At 33.8% G+C, this 9685-nt stretch overlaps 1 protein-coding gene across 1 annotated transcript in view; it reads right to left on the bottom strand.

Moving 5' to 3' along the window:
• Positions 1-6869: 6869 nt before the first annotated feature.
• Positions 6870-9685, bottom strand: part of LOC107590481 (serine/threonine-protein kinase 35-like) — a 24931-nt gene continuing 22115 nt past the window's right edge. Inside the window, exon 3 of the mRNA XM_016279233.1 lies at positions 6870-7450. The gene's annotated coding sequence lies outside the window, so the exon portion shown is untranslated. The remainder of the gene's footprint in view (positions 7451-9685) is intronic.

The raw sequence follows: 9685 nt of genomic DNA, 5'->3' as shown, positions 1-9685 counted from the left end.
TGGTTAATTATTCATATTTCCCCATGAGCTGATCCGCTACAGGTCTCATCCATCTACAAAACATTTCTCCAATAGTCCTCTGGCTTGCCCACATGATCTTTAGCAAGCTGCAGATGGGCAGTGATTTTCTTTTTGAGAGCAGTGGCTTTCTTCTTGCGACTCTGCCATGCACACCATGGTTGCTCAGTGTTCTCCTGATGGTGGACTCATAAACATTAACATTAGCCAATGTGAGAAAGGCCTTTAGTTGCTTAGAAGTTACCCTGGGTTCCTTTGCAACCTCGCAGTTTATTACAAGTCTTGCTTTTAGAGTGATCTTTGTTGGTCGACTGCTTCTGGGGAGGGTAACAGTGGTCTTGAATCTCCTCCATTTCTACACAGTCTGTCTGACCGTGGATTTGTGGAGTCCAAACTCTTCAGAGATGGTTTTGTAACATTTTTCAGCCTGATGAGCAACATCAACTCTTTTTCTGAGGTCCTCAGAGATCTCATTTGTTCGTGCCATGATTCACTTCCACAAACATGATCAGACTTTGATAGATCCCTGTTCTCTAAATAAAACAGGGCACACACTGACACCTGAGAGTCATCTCACTGATTAAAAACACCTCTGAACAGATGGACTCTAATTTCACCTTCAAATTAACTGCTAATCCTAGAGATGCACATACTTTTGCCACTCACAGATATGTCATATTGGATAATTTTCCTGAATAAATAAATGACAAAGAACATATTTTTGTCTCACTTGTTTGTTTGAGTTCTCTTTTACTACTTTCAGGACTTTTTGATTATGTTTTGTGTAGCATTTGGACCAATCAGACACACAACTTTTTGTTATATTTAACAAATAATATCGAACTCCCCATCACCTAACCAAATGGCCAATTACGAGGGTCTATGGACCCTTCCCCCGAAATGCACCTAACACCTCAGAAAAGCAGAACAGGCCTCTGGTTCCATGGTAACCAATGCTGATATCACTGGTTTTATGGCCTAAAAGGAATGCAGGGGATAAACTCCCTCATTTTCCTCATAAGAAAGACACATAATGCCCATATACAGTATATATATATATATATAAGGCCTACATATTAATCATCATAATGATTCAAACATAGATGTACAAATGAAATTTCTACTTTTTAATGGATCCCAAAGTCTGTCTCTTTTATAAGTGACTCACAGCGTCTCTCAGCGTGAAAAGGCTGCAGACAATAAAGTGTCATCCATTAGTTTTTATACCTTTTCAGCTCTCCGTATTCTGGCTCCTCTCAAAGCTTCGGCTCTTTTGTGATCGTCTCTGTGACTCAACACGAGAGAGCCGGCCTGATGTCTGTCCTGCTCTACAAGCTCATTAACAGGGAAGCTGGCCTGATGTTTGTTTATTTGGCTGTTTTTTTGTCCAGTTCAAGCCACGTCCGTCTATAAGCGAGATCAATGCTGGCGCTTTTAGTCACAGAGAAGCACAAAACTGTATGTTCTCGAAGTGCTGATGGAGTCTTTTGTGACGGTGACATGAGAAGAAAGTCTCTCTCGCTCCCAAATCATCCATCTTTCCCATCTCTTTCTCGCTGTAGTTCTTAACTCACGATGAAAAGACTGAATACAAAGGGTCTCCCGAGGTATTTATTAAACTCAATGAGATTAATTACATCCACAGTCTGATTCTCCCACTTCTTCATAATGCAGGTCATAATGATTCGCATGAACCTTCACCGTCTTCAATGAGCACCAATTAATTTGACATTTGGCCGGACAATGAAGAGCATGGAGGATCTCAGTGATGAACAACACAACAAAAGAGTCACGCTCATCAACAAGATGGATGTTATCTGATGAAGCACATTTATCATCTAATATGTTCGTTTCATCTTCTGTTTTACCAACTTTTTTCACCAGCTCAAGTCCTCCTTTATCAACATCAAACCATTGAGCATCAAGTCGGTTTCTGCCTCAAAGCAAACGGTAATTGTGCAAAATAAATAGAACTTTGTAGTGAATTAATACTTAGCAAGGATGCACTAAATTGATCAAAAGTGACAGTAAAGACATTTATAATGTTACAAAAGATTTCTATTTCAAATAAACGCTGTAATGTAATTTCCTGTAAAGGATCAATAAAGTATCTAATCTAATCGAAAATCTGTTCTGTTGAATTTTCTGTTCATCAAAGAATCCTATAAACAAAATGTTTACACAAAAATATGAAGCGGTACAATTGTTTTCAACATTGATAATAATCAGAAATGTTTCTTGAGCAGCAAATCAGCATATTAGAATGATTTCTGAAGGATCATGTGACACTGAAGACTGGAGTAATGCTGAAAATACAGCTTTGATCACAGAAATAAATTACATTTTAACATATATTCTCATAAAAAACAGCTATTTTAAATTGTAATAATATTTCTGAATTTACTATATTTTTAATAAAAAAAATGGTCTTGGTGAGCAGATTCACACTCTCTCTTACTGGTCATCATCTGTCCTGATGTGCTGCAGTCGTCATGGTAATAATAATTGCATCCAATCACAGCAGCTCTCAGAGGAAAACCTCGAACACTTCCTGTCCTTGCTGACTGGAGCATGTGACATGGAAAAACAGCACTTCCTCTTCAGTGTGCACAAGAGTTTTGTGTTTACCTGCTCAATGTCTACAGATCCTCTGGCATTCAAACATTTCATGACATTTTAAAAGTGTCCAGCTAAAAACAGACACTATTAGAAATAAAACTGATACGTTTGTGTCCAGTGTCCAATCTTGATGATCTAAACAGGAATTATTTGTGAAAATGATTTTAAAATTACACACACACACACAAAATTATATGTGTGTGTGTGTGTGTGTGTGTGTGAAATATGATAGAATCATTGTAATTAACAAAAGTGAAAAATAATTTCAATATATGCGTAAAAATAATTTTTTAAATTATGCAAAACTTTTTCTTCTTACTTTCTTTATTGTAAAATATGATTTCAACAGACATGGTTTGTAAAAATTCTTTTAGAAGCATTTTTTTTATCATATAGTAAACAGAGTAGAATAATTTTAATATCTGTGTGAAAATGATTTGCAAAAAAATTATGAAATAAAAATACAATTTTATGAAATTATAAAATTAAGTCCTTCCTTCCTTCCATAACTGTGGCATTATGCTCCCAAAAAGCATCAAATTAAATAACAATAAAATAACATTAAAAATGAAACCAATAAAGTAGAGTTTGTGAATGCTAATGGACGGCTCGGCTCTCTGCAGCCGCTCGACTTCATTACACAGCTGACCTCCAGTGCCATGAGCTGCGTTTCCATGTGCTTGAGCCGTCACTGCAAAACTGATTACAACAGATTATGATCCATCGTGTACTACTGACCTCCTTTAACAGACCCTTTAGCACCTCAGCGGTGACCTTTCACTCAGCTCACATTCTGTCACATTCACATTCCGTGAGGAAGCTGCCCCTGAACGTGTCTCAGTCAGTCATGTATTCAACAGAAGCTCCCCGCAGTCACGCATGCTGTGCCAGTATTTGTGAAGGTAATTAGATGTGTTTATACAGGCCAACGGTGAAAAACAAAGGCTGGAAGTTTGACAAACATCTCATGTGACATGTTTACGGGAAGTCAAGCCAACCTTAAATCCAACAGAAATTTTTTAATCAATTATATTTTTGAATGTGCCAAATGTGACCAAGTTGGTCATGATAATTATGAAGCAAAACATGACAATAGATAATCAAAACTATTTCCATTTAAAACTTAAGTTGAATTAAGTTCTGTTTAAAAATTAAGTTAAAAATAATAATTTTGACAAAGTCAGTGTCATTCTTAGTGTGAGATAATAAATCATAACTGACATAAAAATATAAAAAAAATGTAAAGTCACAATTATGACAAAAAGTAGAAATTAGGAGATAAAAAGTATAAATTCTGACATAAAAAGCAGAAATTAGGAGACAAAGTTGAAATAATGACAAAAAGCAGACATTAGGAGATAAAACGTAGAAATTAGGACATTAAGTTATAATTATATAAAAATAAAGAATTATGACAAAAATAGATATTAGGAGATTAAAAACTAGAAATTACAAAAATTCAAAATTACGACAAGGAGGAGAAATTATGAGATAAAAAGTCATCATGACATAAAAAGTAGAAATGACATAATTATCAGATAAAAAGTCGCATAAAAAGTATAGAGATTAACAGTCAAATTATGATAGTCATTGATCAAATGTCAAAATTATGATGTAAATAGAAATTGGGAGACAAAAAGTAGAAATAGTGATAAACAGTCACAATTATGAGAGTCCTTATGAGATAAAAAAAAATAGCAATTATGAAATAAATAGAAATGAGACAAAGTTGAAATTAGGAGACAAAGATCAAATTATGACAAAAAGCAGACATTAGGAGATAAAATATAGAAATTAGGACATTAAGCTATAATTATATAAAAATGAAGAATTATGACAATAGATATTAGGAGATTAAAAATTAGAAATGACAAAAATTCAAAATTATTAGATGAAAATCATCATGACATAAAAAGAAGAAATTACATGTCATAATTATCAGATGAAAAGTCGCATAAAAAGTATAGAGATTAACAGTCAAATTATGATAGTCATTGAGATCAAACATTAAAATTATGATATAAATAGAAATTAGGAGACAAAAAGTAGACATTATGACATGTCAAATAAAAATGAGAAATAGTGATAAACAGTCACAATTATGAGAGTCCTTATGAGATAAAAAAAATAGCAATTATTAAATAAATAGAAATTCGGAGATAAAAAGTCATATGCATAGCATAAAATGTAGAAATTACGACAATTATCAGACAGAAAGTCCAATTAAAGTAGAAATAAAGTCAAATTATGATAGTCATTATGAGATAAGTCATAACTGTGTCAAAGCATAACATAATAATACATGACAATCAAGAAATATTTATTTCTATTTCTTTATTTCAACAAAACAAGAGGCTATACATACATTTAAGAAAGACTGCTTTGCAAAAACATCAAATGGCTCATAGCATCATAAACCAGACCCAGTTCAATATTAACAACAAGACCACATTTGTACAATATAAAATATCTGTAATCTCAAAATAATCTGTGAAACTCGGATAGAAAGAAAACAATTCAGTAGAAAGATAACAGTTTGGTTTCCGTGTTTGTAGTGATTAGTCAGTGTGCGCATCTCTGGTTATAACTGAGAGAAAGTGGACTGTTACAATGGTTTGTTTGACCTGCAAACATTTTTCAGTGAACACCTGAGGGACAACAAACATGACCTCACTGCGAGCCCATGAGGTTTTTCGGTATTTCAAGGGGAGTTACACTAGAAGAACGATCCTAACAGCTTTGAAAAACATGAACGTCCTGTGGATTTTGTCTTGATAAAAGAACAACTAGAAGTTCCTTAAGTGAGGAAGCCTGAAGAACGTCTCTGAAACACTGGTAGAGGAGGTATATCAGGAACTATATCGATCCGTAAAGAGATCATGTGGAAAAATGCAAAGACATCTTTAGTTTTAATAAATGCAGTCTGTCCGAGACATTACGAATAAAAGTACTGCCACTGAAAAGATGCAACGAGCAAAAGACTGAACTAAATGTGCGAGGAACGGTGAGGTAGAAACATGGAGTGTGTAAACCAAAACACTGAATAGAAATAACTTCTAACTAACAGAAGTAGTTACCTGGTACAAACGTCCAGAACACAGGAAAAATATCGACTAGCTGCTTATTTGTGACCTTACATTGATGTCAGTTCACCTAAAAATGAAAAATTGCTGGAAATGTGCTCACCCTCAGGCCATCCGAGATGTAGACGAGTTTGGATTATTGTGATGTTTTTATCAGCTGTTTGGACTCTCATTCTGACGGCACCCATTCACTGCAGAGCATCCATTGCTGAGACACTGATGTAATTTCTCCAAATCTGATGAAGACATAAACTCATCTACATCTTGGATGACCTGAGGGTGAGTAGATTATCAGCAAATTTTCATTTTGAGGTGAACTATTTCTTTAACATCAGTCTTTATAATTAAACCAAATATTGAACACATTTCTTCACAAAGGTCTTGATCTGATATCTGGCACCTCTCTAAAGTATCTGGTAGTGTGTTTGGGTGAAGTGGATTCAAGCTACGGTGACTCAACGGTGCTCACAGAAACAGAATCATGCAACATTCCGTATGGAATATGAGGCGCTACGTTTCCTAACAATTCAAACCGTTCCATTCCAGCGGAACCAAAACATTCCAGACAATGTGAAAATAATGTCCATTTTTGGAGCGTTTTTTAATGCGAAGAGCCAAAAGGAAATGAGACATTTTGCTACAACAATGTGAAGTCTGTCAGATGAAACAACAAAAGTTCATTGATCCCTCACCAAATTCTATACACAACATCAACAGTCGAGTCTGCATAGAACATCAAATAACCTCCTGTTCAATGGTATTAGTACGAAAAATAGTCTGCGTTTTGTTTATACCCGACCTGTATCTTGACTAAGAATAGATCATTTGGATTCAAGAAAATGGAATTATTTAACAAAACTTGCAACTGCATTAATTGATCCTGTCAAAAAAAAAATAAAAAAATAAAAATAAATTATATATATAATAATAATAATATCCTGAAGAAGGAAACAGTGATAGGCGCGCACACACACACACACATACACACACACAGTATATATAATTATTATTATAATTTTTTCTTTGTTAATAGAACTAAAATTTTTAACCAAAATGGTGACATTTCGAATAAAACAAAAAAAACAAACAAAAAAAAGTCAATAATAACGAGAACCAATCCAAACACTTTTAAAAAATGTAAAAATAAGGCACAAAGGTGATTTATTACTATTTTTTTAAAGAAGTGCTGTAGTTTTGGGTCAGAAACATTCGGACCTACAGGAAAGACAGGCCACTATGTACCCAGTCATACACATTATACCATTCACAGTACGTCTTCGTGGTCGTGAGCTTCCTTCAAATATATTCTAGAGCATTCAACAACATTCGATCGATCCTAGAGCTGCATCGAACTATTTACATCTATACTGTCTGGTATACCCCTTGCAGACGAATGGGGCGGTAGGTAGTTTTCACGGATATGTTTGTTTGAGGACATGCGTCTAAATCTGGCCCAAAACAACAGCACAGTCTCAGCAGAGAACGAGAGGGACGTGACATCCTTGCTGCTGAGATTTGAGCAGGAAAAACGCATGGTCAGTTTGGAAGACTTGCATGAGGAATCCGACGCACCGGAGTAGAAATAACCTGCATAGCATTTCCTTGTGAGGGCTTTTAAATAGAGATGTCAAGTCATTTGATTTCACTTCTGCTTTTTGGAAGCGGTCACAAAACGCAATTCACAGTTCCAGGATCCGCTGTCCCTTTTTCACTTCCATCGGTCTGCAAACCTGTAGAGAGAGCACAACAAGAGAAACAGTTACTCAGCCATACACAGCCATTCCCTATAGAAGAGCTTTTCCAACACTTCAAAAAAAATCACGCTTTGATAAATCAAAATCCTAAAAATTCAATCATGACATGCTAAGTCATAATTCTAAAACAAAACGTCGAAATTATGACATAAAAAGTAGAAACTCTTTAATGTAATATAATTTTGACTTATAATTATTTGACGTTATAATTATTACTTCGAATATCATAATTTCATATTTTTATGTCATAATTTTTATGTTTAAGTCAAAATTATTACTTTTTAGGTCGTAATTACTATATGAATTTTTATGTTATAATTTTAACTTTATGACAAAAAGTCCATCTTATATTTCGACTTGTTATAATTTTGACATTTTAGATGATAATTTTTTATTTCTTATAATTATGACTTTTGTCTCTCATAATTGCTACTTTTTATCATAACTATGACTTTTTAGGTTGTAATTATTGCATAGTATCTCATAATTCGAATTTATGCCATTATTTTGACTTTTTTATCTCATGATTTTACCTTTAAGTCATTTTTTAAAGTTGCAATTATCACTTAAAATCTCATTAACTTGACTTTTTATGTCATAATTATTATGTTTTAATCTCATAATTTTAACTTGTGTCAAAATGGACTTTTATATCCCATAATTGCTACTTATCTTAATTATTACTTTTTAGGTCGTAATTACTATATGACTTTTTGTATCATAATTTTAACTTTTAGTCATACTTATGACAAAAAGTCCATCTTATATTTCGACGTGTTATAATTTGGATTTTTTTAGATTATCATTTTATATTTCTCATAATTATGAGTTTTATGTCTCATAATTGTTACTTGTCTTAATTATGACATCTCATAATTTCTACTTTGTCACAATTATGACTTTTTAGGTTGTAATTATTACTTAGTATCTCATAATTCAAATGTATGCCATCATTTTGCCTTTTTTATCTCATAATTTTACCTTTTAAGTCCCTATTTTTTATTTTTAGGTTGTATTTATCACTTAATATCACATTAACTTGACACATTAATTTTGTCTCATTTATCTCATAATTGTAACTTTTTATGTCATAATTATTGTTTTAATCTCATAATTTTAATTTGTGTCAAAATTGACTTTTATATCCCATAATTGCTACTTATCTTAATTATGACTTTTATATCTCATCATCTATCATTTCTTTGTCATAATTATGAATTTTTAGGTTGTAATTAGAAATTAGTATCTCATAATTTAGACTTGTGTCATAATTTAGTCTGTTTTTAATGTCATAATTTTACCTTTAAAGTCACAATTTTCAAAAAAGGTCGTAATTATCCCTTAGTATCTCAATTTAGATTTTTACGATCCTTTTTTTATCTCAAAACTTTTTATGTCATAGTCACGACTTTTCTATCTCATAATTTCAACTTCTTATATGATCCACGCTCAAGCATACGTTGAAAGGCGTGCATGCTCAGCTGCGTGCGAGACAGACCAGAACTATACAAATGCAATAGTTACATTTAGAAAGCATCATGAATAACTTATTTGAAAACACAATAATTCAGTGAGTCAGTGCGTGACAGGTTAATAGAGAAAAATAAACACACTAGACAGAGCCACACTCATCGTTTACACATGGACACGTTTAAACGCGCGTCAGCTGGTTATTGATCACAGCTGCGATCTGACCTGAACACAATAACAGCGAGGTGCTGATGGAGGTGTGATCGGAGTCAGCAGAATCCCACCACAGTAGCTGAGGTCAATATAAAGCAGCAGAGTAACTGCATGCGGGCTTCCTTCACCACATAACAAACCTGAGAGTGTTTCTATGATGAGCCCATATTCCTGATTTATATATTCTACTCAAACACACTCTAATCACAGGCTACATGCCTTGTTGTTCTGCTGGTAATTGTAATCTGAGGTCCATGTGTCGGACAGCTGGCCAGTAAATGATTTACTGATGCAACATCAGATCCGTTCAACATCCTCGGCCAACTGTGGCTGTAAGCAATCCAATAATGCCATCTCTCCAATAGTTTTTCTGAGTTTGCCCTGATCAAATGTACTTTACAGTGATATTTCTCACAGAAGGACTACATAAAATCAGATAAATAGACGCCTTTAGCCTGTTATTGAGACACACTGAAATAAAATGGTGTAGGATTTAGTTGGAAACAACTTTCACACAGAAATTGCTAA

Source organism: Sinocyclocheilus grahami, unplaced genomic scaffold, assembly GCF_001515645.1.
Source record: "Sinocyclocheilus grahami isolate Dianchi unplaced genomic scaffold, SAMN03320097.WGS_v1.1 scaffold128.1, whole genome shotgun sequence".
Lineage (NCBI taxonomy): Eukaryota > Metazoa > Chordata > Actinopteri > Cypriniformes > Cyprinidae > Sinocyclocheilus > Sinocyclocheilus grahami.
The sequence above is the reverse complement of the archived record's forward strand: the minus strand, read 5'-3'. Positions and strand labels throughout refer to the sequence as shown.